General features: G+C 40.8%; 1 long non-coding RNA gene across 2 annotated transcripts; it reads right to left on the bottom strand.

Annotated features, from left to right (window-relative positions):
• Positions 1-175: 175 nt before the first annotated feature.
• LOC123619815 (uncharacterized) lies at positions 176-20,157 on the bottom strand. Of its 2 annotated transcripts, none has more exons than XR_012508559.1 (4): positions 15,434-20,157; positions 4,343-4,608; positions 2,136-2,185; positions 176-2,036 (listed from the first exon to the last, which is right to left on the bottom strand). It is a non-coding gene; the product is annotated as an uncharacterized LOC123619815 (long non-coding RNA). The 2 variants fall into 2 exon arrangements; XR_012508558.1 differs by lacking the exon at positions 15,434-20,157 and adding an exon at positions 8,541-9,536.
• Positions 20,158-21,021: the final 864 nt, after the last annotated feature.

Raw genomic sequence — 21,021 nt, 5'->3', positions numbered from 1 at the left:
CAATAGACCTTGGATCTAAGGTCTGAACTTCAAATGGCCTTGGTCTCCCAGGCAAGGATGTAAAAGGGTTGCCTGAGCCAAGTGATAATGTACTTCTCTCTACCTAAGGGAACCTCATGCTTGGGGCGGTCCCCAAGGAGCATCTTATGATATTATAAACAGGAGCTGCCTAGAATTGATGTTCTCAAAGACTTTATTATTTTCATAAAACCCATTATCACAGACAGAAGAGCTTCAAAACGCATAATGGAAGAACTGTTTAAATGGCAATAGACATAAATTATTTCTGTCATTGTTAAAACAAACTACCTAATTTATATGATTGGTAGGCAATATCTTTACCACGCTCAGTTCAGCGGCGTCTGTGGAAGGGAGATCATGAACACTAAGTAGATAGTACACTATCCCCAGGAGTCAGGCAGGCACTTAAGATGCACATTTAAACATCCCAGGTCCTATCTGGACAGAAATATGGGTCTTCTAAGATTATAGCGGATTATCATAAACTCAATTAGGTCATGACACCATAGTATTACGTGCTACAGTACCATGATTAGACTTCTACCTCTGGATCTACAAGACACAAAAATAAAGCTTGGAACACTAGATTTAGAGAAAAAAGTCATTTTAGCCTCCAAAGGGGAGATCCCTAAGGCCACGTCAATTGATAAACCACTTAAAAGTCTGCCACCTCTTATCATCATGCCGACACAAAGCCCATAAACCGTAACATTAACTCAACGTTTCGCCAAAGGTCTGAAGGACTTTGTACAGTGTCTTAAAATCACAACTCCCTTTCTAGAGAATGACCTAAGTCTGAAGGTGAATGTGGTTACTGTTCTACACATAATGAACCATGTATCATCTTTCCAATATCCCAGTTACTTACATTAGAAGTTTTTGGTTAGGATAAAGGTCAGTGTTTAGTGTTCTCAGCAAGGGAGCTTTAGCTGATTCCAGAGAAGCAGAGGCATGTACTTTGTTACTGGGGTGATTTATTTGGGGCATCTTAAGTTTTAGCCTTCATTCCAAAATGGACTCATCTCCCCCATTTAATAGCATCCTACCATTCAAGCTGCTCAGCCAATTATGAGAAAGGATTAATCCGTTTCAGCAGCAGCAGCAGCAGCAGCAAGATGGACACTCTGGTGGAGCAGATGCGCACTCTTCTCTGTAATTACTTTCAGCTCTTGCTTTGCCCTTTACTGTCTGTTTGAAATTTAACCTTAATGGAATCAGAACGGCATTTACCCAGGGATCAGCTCCAGACTGTGCGAAACTCACAAAAATAAAGGCTGTGACATAGTGAGTCTACTCATCGCTTTTTTTGTGATTGGAGTTGGCTAACAGTTATCTTTGAGTAGAAGAGATTAAGAATGTCACATATTTATCTTGAGGCAAGAGAAGTTAATCATTCCTCTACTCGTTTTGCCCCCCTGCCACCAACCACCATGTCAGCCTATGCTATGATCCTAGAGTGACAATCTAGAGCTCAAACCTAACGTAGCACAGAGAAGGGCCAATTCTATGGAAGCAGAAGTGGTGTAACTGTGAGGTGCCAACCGGACACCCAGAAGTAGAGACTGCGTTGGCAGCTGGAGAGGCAGGCCTGGAGTGTGGGAGAAAGGTGAGGATCGGGTGCCCAAACACGGCAAAAATGGAATCAGGAAGTGCTCTAAATCTTCCACACGCTGCTGCCAGAGCCCAGGCTACGATGAGAACTGAATGCTCATTTCCTTTTCATAATAATAGCTAGATTTGCTTACTTAGGCACTTTATAAATGTCACAGGATGAAGAAAATTTTATTATTTGGATAGTTGGCTCCTGAATTCCTCTTAGAAGAACTGTCTTCCTTTGGAGGAGTATCTCGATAAGTGATTGGGGGAAATTAAGGCTCTGTTTTTTAAAACTGAGGTACAGTTGATTTACAATAGTGTATCAGTTGTAGGTGTCCTGGGCTCTACTTTGAAGCATCTTGCAGACTTCAGAGGAGAGAGAAAGTGTCCCTGTAAAATCTGCCATGGAGATTTGCCTCCTGAAAGTGAACAGTAGAGAGAAGGAGAATGAGAGGGTGTGAGGAGTAGCAACATGGAGAGAAACTCAAGACTCGGAGAAAATGAAAATGCTGACTCACCACTCACATGATTGTGTGTAGGCAGCCTGTCTGAGCCTGAATTTCTTCATCTAAAAAATAGAGAAGATTATGTCTCCCATAAAAGGCTGTTGTGAAGAGTACCTGAGGTCCTATATAGAAGGTGCTGAATAAACAGTTTGACAGAGTTGACAATTAAGAAGTGGTACACTTGGGAGACAGAAATTTACATGATTTAGCATAATACAATATTATGAATATTATTAACAAACCCTATGGGAGTCAAGGGAAAATGAATCCTACTGGCTGGGGGTGGAGGGAAGATGTTACAACCAAGCCTCCGGGCTTTGCTGTCTGACACTAACATTGGCCAGCTCACCTCATACCTGTCGGCCAACAACCATGCTCTGGTTGCTGTCTTGTGGGAGTAAATAAATCAGTTCTCCCCTGACCTCACACCCTCCTCCAGCGAATTGCTCATTTCTCTCTCCCCTGCACAGCAAAACTTATGGAATTATTTGCTGCCTCCATCTTTTGTTTTCCCTTCAACCCCCTCCCATCTGGCTGATGTCCCTTCCACTGAAATGGCATTCGCCTCCACTTTGGCCTTTCTTTTCAGGTTTGGTACCATCTCCTCTTTCGCTGCCAAGACCCAGTGCAGGCCCTCTTCTCTCCTCCCTGCATTCTCTCCTTTAGATGATCTTATCTAGTCCATAGACTTTAAATGCAATTTATTCCCTGATGACCCCCAGATTTATGTCTTCAGCACCATCTCTTTCTAGAGCACCAAACTTCTACATCCAGCTGCTGATTCAACATGACCACATTGATGAACCTCTCCAACTTAGCTCTAATGCAACCATTGATTCTGCCAAACCTCTCCCCAAAACCAAAACGAAGCAAAAAATACCTATTTCTTTCTTATTCTTTCCTGTCTTGTAAATGTTGGTACCGTCGTTGGTCACTTTGACTGCTCTTGTTCCTTCACCTCCTGTTTCTGACCCATCATCAAGTCCTGTTGACTCTACCTCCCTGCTCATTTATTCCACGTCCACTGTGACCACCATCACCCAAGCCACAGCCACCCCTCACACAGACCCCAGCAACAGCCTCCCAAGTTATCGCTTTCAATTTTATCTCACTTTTCTCTCCACAAGGTCTCCACAATGTCTCTACCAGTCTCCAGAAAGTAGTTAATGTGATTTTCATAAAATGCACTCCCCTTTTCAACACCTCACGACACCTTCCCATTTCACTTGGACAGAGACCTCAGTGCCTCGCATGACCTACAAAGCCTTACACCGTCTGGCCCCGTGTACCTCTCTGCCCTCTTCCGCTGCCTTTCTCAAGTTCACTCACGATGCCCCAGGCACAAAGGGCCTCTTTCCGTTTCTCAAATGCACTGGCTTATTCCTGTTTAGGGAAGAAATTAAATTTGCCTTTTTGCTCTATGCCACATTCTCCCTCCCAACTCTGAGTGGCTGAGTCTTTCTCACATTTCAGGTGTCAGCTCGGATGCCCTCTCCTCAGAATGATGACTCCCCAGGTATCCTTTAGAGAGGACCCCTGCACCCCCATCACTGTCTGTTATGTGACCCATTCTGTCTTCTTCACAACATTAACTCCTTCTTGAATTTATGTTGTTCATGTGCTTATTTATTGTTTTTCTCTCTCCCTCTAAAATATAAACTTCAGGAGAGAATGGATCTTGAGCTGCTTTGTTTATTGCTGTAAGTCCAGTGCCTGGATCAGGGTGCGGCACCTAACAAGCAGTCACACAATATTTGCTGAATAAATTAACATAGTTCTGGAAGTGTTTGGTAAGAGAAGCTATTGGATTTATTAATTAAACTTTAAAGGGTGGGGAGGCATAAATAGGTGGAGCAGAAAGGACTTTCAGGGCAGTGAAACTGTGATTCTGTAACGGTGGATACATGTCATTACACACCTGTCCAAGCCCACAGAATGCATAACATCAAGAGCGAACCCCAATGTAGATGATGAACTGTGGGTGACAATGACGTGCCAGTGTAGGTTCACAGATTACAGCAAGCGTACCACTCTGGTAGGAGGTGCTGGTAACTGGGGGAGGCTGTGCGTGTGCAGGGGCAGAGGGTACGTGGAAAATCTCTGTACCTTCCACTCAATTTTTCTGTGAACTTAAAACCATCCTAAGAAATAAATCCTATTAAAAACATTCAAAAACTTTAAACAGTTTTAACTGCAGTATTCTTTGCAGTGTCACTTACCCATGCCCCTTGTTCCACTAGTAAACGTACTTGGGGATCTGCTGAATGGTGACAGCAGCAGCTGTGTTGGAGTGATTTTACTCGTGGACCACCTTTGTGCTTCTGCAAGGGCACCCTCTGTTTCAGGTGAGCGACGCAGGCACAGTTCAGGCTGCAAGGGCGCCGCACCCGGCTCCGAGAGGAATCAGACACAAAACGAAGTCCTTGAGGCACTCCTCTTCCTTGACTGATGGTGACAGCACATATGATCTTGAAACTCTTTTCTCCTAGAATAATGAGAAGTTCAAGAACAATGAGAATATTTTATATCTTTCCCAAAGCTGAGGAAAACCGTACCCATTTAATTGAGGAAGTAGCTCTGAGAATTAGCACATTGATCTCCAGGTCACCCAAATCTGGGTGACAGTTGTGTTTCCTCAGGGGCACCCGATCCACAGTGGGCGATCAATGTGCTAAAATGGGTGGGAGAAGTTGAGACAATCTAAAGCAGTCAATTCTACAAAAATATATTCTAAGCAAATCAGGAGTGTGGAGCCCTTTCTAAGTAATTCACTTCTTAGAAGGCTTCAAATGCTGTCGCCAGATGTGTCTGTTCAAGGAAAGGTCCAGTCAGTGGGAGTCTGGAGACCAGCCCCCCGCTGCTGCTGCAGGAGAGAAGTGGCGAAGGAGCTGGCGCTCCGCCGGCGTTCCTCCCCTAATTGCCCAGGTGCTGAGGGTCTGTCCCAGTCCAGTCATAAGTTCTGATTTGCTCTCTTCTGAAAGAAATGGTGCTTCATTTAGGATCTCATGAATTCTAGAAAACTAAATCTTACGTAAAGTCACTTGGTGATATCGCTGCATCCGAATCTGAGAGCAGGAGGCACAACACGTGCAAATCCCACGTCTCTAAATCCGTTTCCTAAGGCTTTCTCTAATTCCTCCGTGCAAAGGTGCCACCGCACCTGCAGGTCCCGCATCCCTTGGGTGGTCACTGGCAATGATGAAAGAAGACTGTGCTGTCTGACAGAGCAAGCAGGCAATACTGTGTCATCGTTGGTCATTCATACAGCCAACCTGGCATTCGATCACCCTTCATCTCTTTGCCTCCTATAGTAGGTGGCTGATTATTTTCATATTGAAAATTGAAGCAGCAGAGAAGTAACCAATGAATCTGCCATCCATGTCCTGTTATTCCAAGTCAGATGACCCCTTGGATCCTGGGACACACAGTATTGAACAAGCCAGGCACGAGAGAGTTTGTAACATCTGTGATGACATTGCTTTAAAACAGACAAGGTAAAAAAGTCACTGTATTCAATGTTGACAACCCTCAAACAAAGTGAATACAATTCAAGGTGACACTGACTGTCAAGGAAATCTTGCTTCTTCAAGGAGAGTGTTTTTTTAACACTCTGTTCACATTAGAATCACCGGGGGGGAGCTATTCTTTAAACTATACCAAGAGGTTACGATTTAATTGATCTGAGGTGGGATGGTTCTAATGAGCTGCCACAGTTAAGAACCACCAACCTAAGGGGTAGATAGGAGCCTCCAGATTTCTAAAGCCCCAGTGAGGCCTCCAGCATCGCAGCCATGACTTTTGTAGATAATAGCACACAAATAAGGAACAATCAAGTAATTGAAGAAATACAGCTTAATTAGCACTGAAAATTAGTGAGGCGACAAGATGCATTCTAGTCAGAAGGCTTTAATCACAATTGTGTTGTGTCTACTGTCATTTTCAGTAAGTGGAATTGAGTGAGAATGCTCTGTGGTTAGTAGCTTCTGTTGGGTTTTGTTTCTTCCAATGATGCTTTTGTAACTGAACTTTTTCTTTGTTTTTGTGAGTTTACCTTTTCCAAATTGACTTTCATAGGACTGAAACTCCCTGAGTTCCTCTTCTGCCTTAAGCCCTGCTTTGATGTGTTTAAGGTATGTGTTGGGGGGGGGGGGGATCCTTTTAAATGAATTTCAAGGCTATGTCAAAAGCAGTTTAAAAGTTAGAAAAATATTGTCATAAAATTGCTATAGTCAGTAATGTTTTGAGATTTCACAGCAGTACACTGAACAGTTGAAAGTACTGCTCAGGTTGTCTTTTGTGGTTCTTTGCAAGCTATTGACTTTCCAGCTTAATCCTCTCAGAGGCCTGGAGGGGCTGCGCTGTTTTGTTTTTGCCATTTCTGTACCCAGTCCCTCAGGTTCACTGCTGAGGTATGTAGTTCGGTTGCCCACACACACTCAGGTCTCTGCGTTCACCTACCTGCACACAAATACACTGGGCTGTCCACTCAGAACGCTGATGCCACTGGGCTGACTTGGCAGTCACTGAGTTCTCCCTGGGGTGGTGGGGAGGAGGGGGGAAATTTTCATGGAACCATCCACGCTCAGCCCTCTTGTCCTTAGAATTATAGAAATAAATGAAGACCAACCAGATGAGGAAACAAAGGCTACTCTGAACTTGCTGTAGCAAGTGAGTCAGTCATCATCACTTGCACTTTAGTAGAAACTTGAAGGCAAAGAAAGCTTTAGAGTGAACAGAAGGGGAGACTTCAGTGCCCTGGTTGGAGGCCGTGGGCACAGAGAAGCTGCAGGTGGGATAGGTAGAGGTGGGGCATCCTCTGGGACTGGTTAGGGGGGCATGTTTGGCTTTCTCTGGTTGGTCTTAAGTTGAATGTGGGAGCAAAAATTAGGGAAGCTGTCCATTATTAATTACATCCCAGCCACTGGAGGCTACTTGTTACAGAAATCATTGTTTAGCTTCCTGACTTGTCACCAGAGAGATACATCTAGCTTCCTTCAAGTGTGACTTACAGCAGGCTGTCCTCCTGCGTTGTTCCGTGTAGATGAGGGGTTGGTTTCCTGCGCAGGTGGTGGGTAAAAGTTCTGTTTTTATCTGTGGTCTGGCCATTGTGTTTGTGTACTTAGTCTCTCAGAACCAACAGAACGTGGGTGGTTATTTATCCTCTGCTTTCTAGCCCATCCCACATCCTGACTGCAGTCAGTGAGCAGCCACAAATAATTAATAATTTTAGTCATTAAACATAACTTATTTTTATATTGCAGAATAACGAGGGAAAGGTCCAAAAGCATCCTATTAGCTCTTCCTTTTATTATGCTCTTCTATTTCTGGGTTATCCTAAACTTTGGGTTAAAGGATAAAGAAGGGCTTGGAAACAGAAGCTGCCCACGACAGGGCTTTCTTTACATGCTGGTGCTGTGCACCATGGGAGTTTAATACATGTTTAATAATAACTTGGAAATGAGAAAGCAGCAGCCATGGGAAGATCAAGGTGCCTGGGCAGTAAATTCCTGATTTCTTTGAGTGCAAATCAGAGAATACTAGGGCAGCTCTTCATCAAGAGCTCTTTATGGCCCCACTCTGTATCCTCTCTCTCTCTCCAGCCTCTCAAAGCACCACTTACCTGAGCATGATGAAACCCGAACCACAATCAGCGGCCCTGGTTCCATCAAGAGGAGTGTCTTGTACCATCAGGCTTGATTACCCCTCCAGTTCAGCTCAAAAATTTTGTAGCTGACAAGAACACGAGCCAACATATATTTTAACTTAAAAAATAATTTTAAGGAGGTACTGGGGATTGAACCCTGGACCTTGTGCATGATAAGCATGTGCTCTACAACTGAGCACCCTCCCCCTCCATACACAACATATATTTAAAAAGTAAACCTCTGTCCGATTTCTTTTATCTTTAGGATGTCTGAGTGTTGTAATGAATATTGTGCTCATCAATCAGTTTCAGACACATGAAAGTATGTATTACCCTGAGATTTACGTTGTAATTGGACTTGAGATCAATGCAGCCAGAGGACAGTAACTACCAGCAGCCCTAAACTTGAGGCTAAACACTTAAATACATTCTTCAGAGTAATTCGCACAGTCACATGACCTAGACATTATTCCTATTTCACAGGTGAGGAGACTGTGAGCCTCAGTCAGGCCCAAGGGAACACGGCAAACAAATTGCACAGTTTTCATCCCAGGTACCAGGAATCCTCGCTCAAAGTTACTCCTTCATTACCCAGGGTTCCCCAGAGAAACATAACCAACAGGGAACCAGGAAAGCTGGTGGGGTAATGCAGTTTGAGTCCAAAGGCCTGCGAACCAGGAGCACTGGTTATCCCAGCTCGGAGAGCAAATTCACCCTTCCTCTGCCTTCTGGTTTTCTTCAAGCTTTCAGAGGAGCAGATGGTGCCTACTCACCTGGTGGGAGTGATCTTTATTCAGGTCATCAATTCAGATGCTAAATCTCTTCTTGAGACGCCTTCACAGACACATTCAGAAACGATGTTCTACCGGCTATCTGGATATGCTACAGCCCAGCCAAGTTGATGCATAAAATTACCCATCACATGTGTCCTTTGCGGGCAGATATTTATACTCACAGAGATACATTATCCTCATAAAGACACTCATAGGCCATTTTTGGGCCAGAATAACCAAGGGCACATGTAGTAGAGAGTTACAGAGGCAGCTACACACCAGGCAGGGTTGGCATGCCCAGGAGCCCTCTCCCACACTGTCTAGCAAATCGCCCTTGATTTCTCCCAAATGGTAACACAAATTGCATTAAAATAATACAAGCACATGCAATACATTCCTTCCACATAAGCTCATAGATCACATCCTGCCTCGGAGAGTGAAGTCATGGTCGGTTTATCAATGCTGCTGCCAAAACCGTCACTCTGGAGTCAACAGTGCCACCCTCTCCACCTTCACCTCTACTTCACAGTTAACTTAAAATCACTGCTCCCTTCTGCTATTTTCAGTTCTCCTCCAGCCATCTTATCAGTATGATGTTTATATGTGTTTGGGTGTTATCTGTATGAGATAGGGAATTTTTATTTTCTTAACACTCAACAGAAGCATTTATCATAAGGCGAAGTGAGCCACCAATGCTCAGAAAAGATTACTTGAAACCCCTGGTGGTAGTAGAAACTAAGACCTTGAGGGTCTAAATGCAAGGATTTGCCCTGCCAGAGGGAAGGAGGGGAAACTGTCAGTTGCCCTGGGAAGGGAAGAAGGAGCTAGATAAAGACAATTGATTATAACTCCTTGTACTTTCCTGTAACACTTTGAATACCTAAACTAACAAAATTCTCCATGTGATTAGAACTTTTGTGGGAACTGATGAAGAAAGGGCTATACTGTTGGTTCAGGTGAAGAACCAAGAATGGAAGTTCACCCAGTTGCATTGTTTTCAGTCTTCTGATGCTTTGACATCCAGGGTCTTGTAGGACCCCCCCCCCCCCCGCCCCCGGAGTCAGACAGTTCCTAGAGATAGTCAACAACTCTCCTAGGAGAAGGCTTTTCAAATGCAAACCAACCAATCCAGAGCCCACACCCCAACCACCTCCTTTATCAGGCTCCCTCACTCTGGGACACCATCCATCTGCCCTAATCACCCCAGTGCCAGTTACCAGACAACTAGGGCCAGTTGCTGTGCCCCAGAGCCTATGGAAATTGGTCCAACTAGCCAACCCTAAGCCTTCTTACCCTCCCTCGTCTGCTCTTCCCTGCAGAAACCACAATAAAGGCCACTGCTCGTATTCCCACTTTCCCTCTGCCTCATTCTGACCTCTTGGATTCCCCAAGTGGCCTCCATGGTTTGGCGTGACTCCTCTTGGGAACTGTGAGTGACTATCTTTGCAATGGCAATCATCCCCTGATCTGATGACCTTACTGTACCTCAGCTTTTCTGTTAATACACTATACTTCAAAACATTAGTAGAAAAAATCCAGAGGAAATCATAAGGAAAAAAATACATCAGAAATTATTCAATTCTCAGCCACTCAAGCCAAATCTACTTAAGTCTCTAAGGGCAGAAAAGCACCACACTTGCTTTGAAAGGACATATCCTTTTACCTGGTATGAGTTTGTAATTCAAGAAATCAACGCTTAACAATTTTCTTTCATGACACCGGGGATTCTCATATCTAAGTGAGAATCACATAGTAGGGAGAGATCTTAGAAGTGCATATTTTCAGCTCTGAACCAAAGCAAGCATCTCCAATCCTATATCTCTGCTCAAGTTTGATCTGAACTAAATGGTAAGTAAAGAATAAAGCGTTTTTCTTTTTAGGGAAATGTGCCTTTTAGTTAAGAAGGACACACCGTAGAACACAACTTTACACAAGAGAGAACTTCACACAAGAGAGAAAGGAACGAAACATGAAAAAATAATATGAAAACATTCATCCTTTCATAAGATCACTTACCATCTAGCTAAACTTTTAGGTTGTTAGAAATTCCCTTTACATACATCCTGAAGTTTTAAAAACTGTACGAATTAAAATTAAAAAGTAAGGGCACAGTAAATTCAGAATCTTAAAGTCACTTAGAAAGTTGAATAATTTAGAAGACAGGCATATATGATAGAAATTATTTTCAATTTTCATTTAAAAGATATATTAAAATTTAGAGTAAGTACAAATGTGCACAACCTGGTCTTATTTCTAATTTATCACAAAATAAACATAAGCAGTTCAAAGGCAAATATAACTTTTGGTCTATAAAAGACACAACTGGAAGCCACTTTGACTACATGTGAGGATGCGACACTCATTAACACACCTACACACATGCACACAAACACATGCAAACACTCAATTTTTCTCCAGTTTTAAAGGTGTCAGAAGATGCTTGTGACCAAGAAATTAGGCATGTATGAAAACAGTTTTGTGAAGAACAAAAATAATTTTAAACTAATATATATTCCTAAATATATAAATATTGAATATATACATATATATTTGTTGTTTGTTATTGGAACCAGTCTTCAGTGGTAAGCCATTCTAATAAATGAAAATAAGTTGGACTACTTTTATTCATTAAGCCAAAATTTTCTGGGGCCATATTTGCCTGCAAACAAGCTGTGTAATTCATGTAGTGAAAATTAAGAGATTTTATAAGCACTTGACCTAGTTTTCAGCAAATGCCTCCATATTTGCCAATTGAAGGAGTCAAAGTGAGTCAAGAACTTAGGATTTTCATCTTTGTATTCTCAGCACTGGCACAGTGTCTGTTGTAGTGTGAGTACTAAATAGATGTTTTTAATGAATGAAGCAGAATTAAGAATACAGCTGTAATGATGACCTTTAAATGCTAAAGCTTCTCCAGAGGTAAGCCCTGGACAAATTAACATAAACTTCTTTAAGTGTGATATATTAGAAAAAAAAAGTGTGATATATCAGAGAAGATTACTGTGCACAAAAATCTACTCAAACCACATTCTGTTTGGTTTCTTGAAAGTCATAGAAAATTATATGGCAAAATACTGTACATTTACAAATAATTTGCACCTGTTTCACACTCTTTTTAAACATCTTTACCTTTCTTTAAAAACTTAGCTATATATAAGGAGATAGTGGAAATAAAACTAAGTCTCCTTAAATAAGATAGAGAGTTATTTCAAAGAAATCTGGGGCAAATGTGCAATTAGTGGGAAACATTATCAATATAAAACACATAACAGAAAGAAAAACAGTCAGAAAGTCAAAGTCTACATCTTAATAATGATATAGTTTCTGAAGGTTCTGACGACTTTCCAACCATGAAGTTTCTCTGCTAGCCAAATTCCATCTGGGACCATGGCATTCCACCTTCCCAATTTCCCTTTGCCGTTTCCCTTTGCCATTACAGATTCATTTCTTCTTCCTCTTTAAAAGGCCACAATTAGGGCTTGCTAACAGAGGGGCCCCTGGCCTTCTCCTGGTAGGTAGGAAAGGCATACACATTTTATTAACATTTTCATTTTTATATGCACAGGAGTATCACAGGAAAGAGGTGGAAACCGAAAGAAGCAGTTAGACTCAGGTGCTAATATACTATTTTTAACAAAGGGTAATCAATTGTGGAGATATGACCGGACAAAGGAAGGGGGTTTGGGCTTCTAGGGAGGATAAACTATGAGAAAGTGACTAGGAAATCTGTGGGGGGAATGAACGGAAGACAAGGTTTGTTTACTCCATCTCCAGTGATCAGGGTCTCTTCTTCATCCTAGTATGGGTTGGGGGAGGGCATTTATGCTCTACTTTCAGGAAGACAGGAAGAGAGCAGAGAATGCTTGTGCCTGCTATTTCTCAGTTGCTTTTAGCTGAAAATAATCAGTATGTCAAATTGTAAGGCACAACTTAGGGTAGTACAGTCTGGACTGCTTCACAGGAATGGGTGAATAGTCACATATCCTGGATCTGAGGCTCTGTTTTAAAATGTGTTCTTCAAGACACCCATGTAAAGGGCATCTTAAGAAATTTACAAGTGAGAACAGTATGAGAAAAAGATGCTGAAATAATGACGTCAACTGCAAGGCAAAGAGATTTTACTGAAAGGCCAAAATAGCCAGGAAATAAAACATTTTTCACGAAACCAGTTGGATCATCTTCATCTGATGTCATTTTGTGGGTAATTTAAACCAGGGGTCCCGGCTAGGCTCCTAGGGGTGGTTAAATCTTGCTTTGGATTTTTTTAGCCTCTGATATTTTGCTTTATTTTTTGTTGGTTAATTGTGTGTATAGTTTCTCTTTGTATTTTGTTTTGTTTGTTGTGTTTGCATTTCTTAGCAATTTTCATTGCTAGATCTATGAGATTAAAAGGATGAGAAAAATAGCCTCAAAAATATATGAATAGAATGGAGGCAAAAGATGCTCTTTTTTCTTAATCATGAAAAAAATGAATGGCACTTATTGTAATCAATATAATCAAAACAAATTACTATCACATCAAAGAATGATTAGTGACTTCTGCGAGTTGTCTACACAAGCAAAAATATTATTAAGAAAACAACAGATCCAGGCTCATGTAAACTGCAACACATGAAATGAAAATACAGTCTTTTGTCTAAAAAGGTCTCCGAAGAAAACCTTCTCGTTTACCAGATGAGGACTCCGCAGCTCAGAAGTGATAAGAGACTTGCCCAAGGCCATATAATGAATGTTGGCAAAGCCAGAACTAGACAAACACAAAGTTTATTGTTTCCAAATCTCCTACCCTTTCTACTGAAACAATATCTTTGATAAATGAAAAAAGAAAAAGAAAAAAAAGTATTTGTTTTGTATTTGGTTTTACATAAAAGGAGGGGCTTTTTTCAGGACATGGGAGAAGTGAGGATGCTAAAAAAATATATTCCAGGCAACTCGTGAATACTGAGATGTTGATTATATTGATTACATGGCTTGTGGATTTCCTAGACCACTTTCTACATTGATCTTTGTCATGTCTTTACAGCACAGGCAGTCTTATTACCCCTAGACTTCTAAGAACGATGACATGATAGAGACAGAAATACACATCAGTCAATATATTTTAGTATTTGTTAGCTGCTTCAGTGAAAATCTTCAGGGAACACTGAACGTGGGAAGCCAGAATGGGACACTGTATATATCATCTTTACCAAATTATTAAGATATTTATTTAAGAATTAACTGCAATTAATTTTTCTAATTTTGGTGTCAAAAAGTGAAGTTTTGGAGGTTTCCAGGATAGCAAAATAGAAGGACACGTAGCTCACCCTCTCTCACGAATCCATCAAAAACTACATCTACATATGGAACGATCTGCACAGAATACCTACTGAACTTTGGCAGAGTATCTTTTACATCAGAAATACAAGGAGAATCCTCACAAAACTGGATAAGCAACAAGTTCATACTGTATAGTACAGGGGACTATATTCTATATCTTCTAGTAACCTAGAATGAAAATGAAAAAGAATATGAAAAGGAATATATGTAAGTATATGTATGGCTGAAACATTATGCTGTACACCAGAAATTGATGCAACATTGTAAAATGACTATACTTCAACTAAAAATAAATAAATAAATAACTCTGAAATTAAAAAAAAATTTTTTTTAAGTGAAGTTTTTGGTAATTCCGATAGTGGCTGAGCTCTGTTGAAAGAACTGACAAACTGCTAAAATGGAGTTAAATCTAACAGAGGCAAATTCAGCAGGCAGAACCCAGAAAGTCAGACCAAACAGTCCAAACTGCCTGATGAGTCACACGTGCTTCTGATTCCCTGACCTCTAGCAGAAGGGCCACAGTGAGCTTGCTGCTCACAGAGCCTGACAGACACCTAAACCCCTCTGGCTGCTGGGAGAGAACCTTTGAAAGAAGGAGTCAGTCTCTGACTAGATTGGTGACTTTTCTGCAGTTCACAACCCCATTGTCTCAACAACTCGGCTAAATGCCCAACATTTATTTTCTCACTAATTTAATGAAAATCATGCTGTGTGCAGCTCACTAACATTGGATGGAAAATAGTTCATTGCTTCCTTAGAAAGAAAAAACAAAATAAGCAACCATTAGAATCACCCAGAATGAACGGGGAAATTGTGTCGGGGAAGAACAGGCTATAAACCTGTGCATCCAAGTTCAGGCACAGACGGTGCCTTAGGCAGAGACCCTGACAAGCATCCTGCACTAAAATATAATAAATGGGACTTTTTTTTTTTTTTTTTTTTTTTTGCTGCCTTGTGAAAATGATAGGTTTAGTGCTTGTTAATGGCAGAAGCTGGCATGCCTGAGACAACCCCAAAGCCTTAACAGGACACTAGATATCAATCACATCAAAAGGCAGGGCTTTTAGCCTAGTGGCAACAGGTCCTCTGAAGCCTGGGCTGGAACTGCTTCCTCAGGGAGGAACAGTAAGTGCCCAGCAGCCTGGATCCCCTCAGTGAACTCCCAGGAGAAGAGACCTCGACTATTTAACTTTCTCACCAAAATAATGATCTCTGTAGTCACAAATAAAACAACATACATCACTTGAAAGCTCTGGGCGTATTCCACTGTCTTTCGGATCATAAAGTTGAACAGTATTGCAAGAATCTCTAGTTGAAACACCATCCTTGGTGTTTCTTTTTCCATTACTTGTGCAATCAATCAGTTATCCATATTCCCAGTTCTAAAGCCTAAATGTCTCTAAATGTCTCTGGAATCTATTCTTTCATCTCCTCACTGCCATTATGTTAACCCAAGCCCCCATTATCTCTTACCTAGAACACTAATTTGTCTCTTTGCTTTCATTCTTATAAACATCCTGAGTTAGCAAAAGCTGCATAAACTCTTATGGACTCAAGTCATTTGTTTTTCTCACCTGAGGAGTGGGGTCTGGCTTAGTTCAGCTCTGTCTGTGTCTCTTTTTGGGACCAGAGGCCATTCTCCTCATAACTGATGCTCAGGCACATCTAAAGGCTCCACGCCAGGCTCCCACGCTGCATTCCATTGGCCAAGGCAAGTCACGTGGCCAGGCCTGCCGTCAAGCCCCGCCGCCCCATCCAGAGAAAAGAGGAGCAGTCACAGGGTAAAAAGCAAGGATCCATTATTCTATAACAGTGGAAAGGATGCAGAATTAGAAACGATAACGCAGTTCACCACATGGGTCTTATGTATTCACCACATCAAGCTAGAGAGGTCTTTTGAGTAAACAAATTAAAGTGACACTCCCCTTCCCATACTCTTTAGCTGCTTCATTACCGTTTCAGCAAACGTGTCCTGTCGGCCCTGCGGAACTGGACCCTGCTCCTGCTCCAGCCTAACCTCTCACCATTTCCGTCCCGTTTCCACACTTCAGCCGTCCTGAACGTGGATTGTGCCTGCTCTCTCCCCCGCAGAGATTCGCTCAAGATGGTTTCTCTGTCTGGAATAACTTCCTCTCCCTTTTCTTTCATTTAAACTTATACCTGAAGGGTGTCACTTCAGAGAAATTTTCCTTGGACAACAAGATGGGGTCAGATTCCCTTATTAATGACTAATTCCTTCTAATGCTTCCTTATCACAATTGTAAGTAATGGACACTCAATAGTCTAGTGATTGTTTCCATTGCTAAAATGTAAGCTCTGTGATTGTAGAGACATTGTTTGGTGTATGAGTATATAAGGAAAGTTATCTTCCTTATTCTGTCGTAATAAACATTCGAAACACATACACAGATGCACATTCACACGTGCACATATGCATGTGGGGGGATATGTGTATATACGTATGTATTTAAATACACCCACATTAATAGTTGGATACTTTTGCTTTTAATGCTCTCCCCCACTCATTCTGCCCCATCAACACTTCTTTGCTTAGCAGAACAGAAAGAGTTTAGACAAGGTTTAATTCTCAGTTCTGCCATTTAGCAGCTATTTGGGTTGGTGATTTAATCTTCCTGAGGCTTTTCTTATCTATAAAATGGAGATGATCATTTTTGCTTTGCAAGGTTGAGGACTTAAGTGAGCTGAGCACGCGCAAACACTTGCCTGCTGTTCCCTGACCTATTCCAGCCCTCTAACCTGGTTCCCGTGCCTGACTATTCCAGATTCTACTGGACATTTTCACCCGGATTTGCTGACAGCCACACATATCTCCAATCAAACCTATCAACTTTCTATCAAAACTGACAACTCATCCTAGTTCCCTACTTTGGTTAATTTTTCAATAGGTTAAGGCTGAAAATCTGGAAATCATTGTCCATGGAGCCCTCCTCTGCCCCAGCCTCCCTGACCAGTGTACCCACCAGCTCTTCTTGGTCTTCCCCAGTTTCTCTGTAACAACCCTGACATTTCTTCTCTTCAGACCTCTCTTGGGCTTTGCCAGTATCAAGGATCTGGTCACTACAACCCAGCACCTAGCTGCAACCACATTTATTCACATAGAGTTGGTCTCCCATCAAGTCTTCAATGATAAGTAAAGCACAGCAGCTGACAAAGCTTTATGTGCATCATAATCACATTTTTATTTGTTAAGGCCTGTGTCTACATGCAAAACCCAAGTCCAGAAAGAATACAATAAATATAAGAATACAATAAATACAGTAGGATTACCAAAATATCTATTTTCTCTTTTTATGCATTTTCTATATTACTTAGCTTTATATGACAAGAACACATTATTTTTAGAAGCAATAAAAACTTATTTTGTAAATCTAATTTACCATCCCAAAACAAATATTCTATGACTCTCTTTTTTTCCCCTAATAAACAAGAACCAAATACTTACAACTGGCATTAAGTTCTTTCATGCATGAAAGGTCTTTCATGCTTTGGCTCCAGATTATTTTTCCAGCCTTGCCTCTTACTACTTTCATTCTTATTCCCCCATATTACAATCAAACCATGCTCTTTATTTCTCTCTCCACGTGGGGCTGAGATGGTCCCCCATCCCTATAACTCTTTGACAAAGACTCCTCAATTTCCGCAAAGGTACACCAGCTTTACTCTGTTTTGTGCCCTCTATAATATTGTAATGAACTCTTAATCAAGAACCCAGTTTATTTGCATTTTTAGCACTCATGAGAAAATACAGCCTCAAGCATCTGCTCTCTAACTCCCATTAGGAGCCCAAATTAAGAAAAGCATCACCTTCACTGTCATCACAGTCCTACCCATTAGGAGCCTGTGAACAACAGCCTCTCTATTTAATTCATAACAGCCTTGAAGCAGGGCACTGATAGCTCTAATTCCAGAATATGTTAATAATAAGTGGATATCTCACCAAATATATTGTAGAAAGATAGGGGGAAAGTTTCACATGGTAGTGACACCCAAAGTGATGGCCCATCACTTCTCTTCTCTCCTAAAAGCCTCACTCCTGAGACACCGCACCTGCCTTCCGTTTCTTGCCTGGTACATAAGTCTGCTCTTTGGTGGTCTCAGGTCTCCACCCCAAAAAGAATGGTCAGAGTATCCATCAGACAAAACAAGGCTCTTCCTAGAGGAAATTTCTACTTGCTAAGAAAATGTGATTTCTCCATATTAGTGCTCACCCTTCAAAGATTAAGTTAATGTCGTGTCCTTCAGGAAGCCTTCCCTGAGTCATCTCAGTGGACAGAATATTTCGCATCCAAACCACTATATGGTGGGTTGAATAATGAACCCTGTAAAATTATACTTAAAAATTTTACTGTATAAACTACACTGAGGACTAGAGACACCTATACCTGATTTGGCACCTCCTTAAATATTACTTTTAGTTCTCTCTTGCTAATGTACATTAAAAAAAATAACATAAAATATTTCTGGGCAAAATTGCACCGTGAAGAGGCCATGGCCCTAAGAAACGATGAAAGTGCATGTGTATAAGCCGCAGACACTAAGTCCTCCTCCCCTGCTCAGTTCGTCAGATGTTATTGTCTGTTAGATTTTAGGGGGACAAAAGGCAATTTTATTTCAAAAGCCATCCTTACTCTTGGTTTAAAATGTACAAGCCTGCTTGTCATTGCAAAATAGTATAAAGCAGTATGACATTGTTTCGAAGAATTAGAATCCTAAAATTGGTTTCATGGTTTTAACAAGATGTTTTATCTGCAGTCATGTAATTCCATGTCAGAATTTTACTTACATATGTTGGCTCCAGATTCGAGTAATTGGAACAGGGTATTCATGAGCAGACGTGAGCTAAGGTCTCAGAGTAAGGGAATATTTTACTCTTCAAATTCACTGACAATAAATTGTCACACTTCTTAGTTCCTTGCCAAATAAATAAATAAGTAAATCCTAACAGCATGAACACTGATAGTGCAAAAATCTTTCCAAGGAACAGATGACAGAAATCTATCCATTATGGTAATAGAGCCAAGCATAGGAAAATTGCTAAGGGAAATTGCATCTGGATAAGCTGTCCCAGATGGTGTCTTATGATGAGCAGCCTGCCCTTCCTAGCACAAACTTATGGTCACAGGTCTTCCATCCTAGAGAGAGAGTGCGTCTGGCATAATAGTGTTAGGAAGCTTTGCAAAGCCATATGGTCCTGTTTCTCTGCCGCTACCTCAAACACTTCAATACCACACACTTCAGTATTCTCCATCACCTGCCCTGACATGATCTGTAATATCAAGGTAAGACTTAATGGTAGCCAAACTGCCTCCAGGAGCTTCTACCTAGATTCCACGTGAATTCTCCTTTATTCATACATTGCAAAGTCCAATACAACAAAAAGCTCATGAAGTAGTGAATGCATTTGAGCTTTCAACCCCCAAATCAGAGAGCCCCCCTCAGTACACTCAGTCAGCTCTCTTGACTGTGATTTTGTGTGAATGAAGAGATTTCACGCCTTCAAGTCAAATGTCCCCAGCAGAAGTCTGAGTGAAAACATGAGAAGATAAAATTTGATTTTTAGTTCTGTTTTCAACATTATAACAAGTTATGTAACTCGAATGGCTTTTCTGATGAAGACGAATAAACTATTTTCTTTGGAAACATTTTAAATGCATTGCTGAACTAGCACACACACAAAAAATAAGGAACCCAAAAGTTTTAAAAATTAGGTGAAACAGTAAGTCTGAGAGGTAGGTAAATACCAAGGCTAGCTTTTGCCCCAAAGATTTCTGCTGAACTATGGAGAATTTGAGTTTCTGATGTGTTAACTTCTCAGCACATGGGGGACAGTGGAAAAACCTCAGGGCTGCTGAAGACAGAGAAATTAACAGGAGACCCTACATAAAGGGGGGACCTTAATGACACTGAAGGGGAAAGCAAGGAAATGTGCCTGTCTTGAATTTGACACTGGATGAAGAGAGAAAAATCTACCCCAAGAATTTGAAGCCTCAACCTGGCCCTAAATTGAGTTTTAGCCCAATTTCATGCTTTGTGGTCCAAAAACCTGAAGTTAAGAATTAAATTGAAAGTGGTTTTGAGTTGGATGTGTCACACAGAAGACAATAAATAAATGTAAATCCTCTTTGGTAGTGTCAGCTTGACCAAAGATTTGACACAGATATAGATCAAGAAAATAAATAGTTCACAGCACAAAATCCAGTAAGAATAAGGCATTATGAGGAATAAACCAGAGACAGACTGAAAATAAGGTCAGGTATTAGAATTATCTAATAAAGGATGTAAAACCGTTACGCTTAAAATACTTGACTAAATTATAAAAATAAAAAACTTCAAAGCATGAGCAAAGAATAAGACATGATAGAGACTGACCAGATTTGCTGAAGAACCAAATAAAACTATATGTAGATAATATAAGCCAAATCAAGTTATGTCCAGATAAAAACCAAATAAGTAATAATATAATAATGAAACAAAACATTTAAGAGAGAGAGATGTTCATAGAGAATCAGAGAACTAGAACACAACTATGAAGAAATTAGATGTAAAATATGAAAAATTAAGAAAAAAGAGTGACAAGGGCTCTAATAATGCCTAATCAGAGATTCAGAAAAAGGTAAAGAATTGAAACTAGACAACATTTGAAGATTAAAAGGCTGTGCACTTTCAAGAAGTAGTTGAGATGTACCAGCCTCATGGAGAATGATACATCTCAAACAGGAAAAGTGAAAATAAATTCAATTTTAGACTCAATAGTGAGACTGTAGAGTGACAAGGAAAAACAAAATATGTTTAAAAGATTCCCAGGAGAAAAAGCAGATTACCTGAAAAGGAATGACAGCTGGACTGATGGCTGACCTCTAGTCATACAGAGCAGAAACCAGCAGGACGCACAAAATAGACGGACAGGAAATCACTGTCAATCACTGTCAACCTGATTTCCATACCATAAAAAAAAACTGTCTTTTGAGAACAAAGAGGAAACAAAGACAACAGAAAAAGTTAAGTGAATTTACTGCTAAAAGATCCCTGCTAAAGGGAACTCTAACGAACACATTCATTTCAAACAGGAAAAGTGATTCCAGATGGAAGGTTTGACGTGCAAAAACAAGTTCAGAAAATGAAAAAATAAAACAGTGTGCAA

This window comes from Camelus bactrianus, chromosome 8 (assembly GCF_048773025.1).
Source record: "Camelus bactrianus isolate YW-2024 breed Bactrian camel chromosome 8, ASM4877302v1, whole genome shotgun sequence".
NCBI classification, from domain to species: domain Eukaryota; kingdom Metazoa; phylum Chordata; class Mammalia; order Artiodactyla; family Camelidae; genus Camelus; species Camelus bactrianus.
The sequence above is the reverse complement of the archived record's forward strand: the minus strand, read 5'-3'. Positions and strand labels throughout refer to the sequence as shown.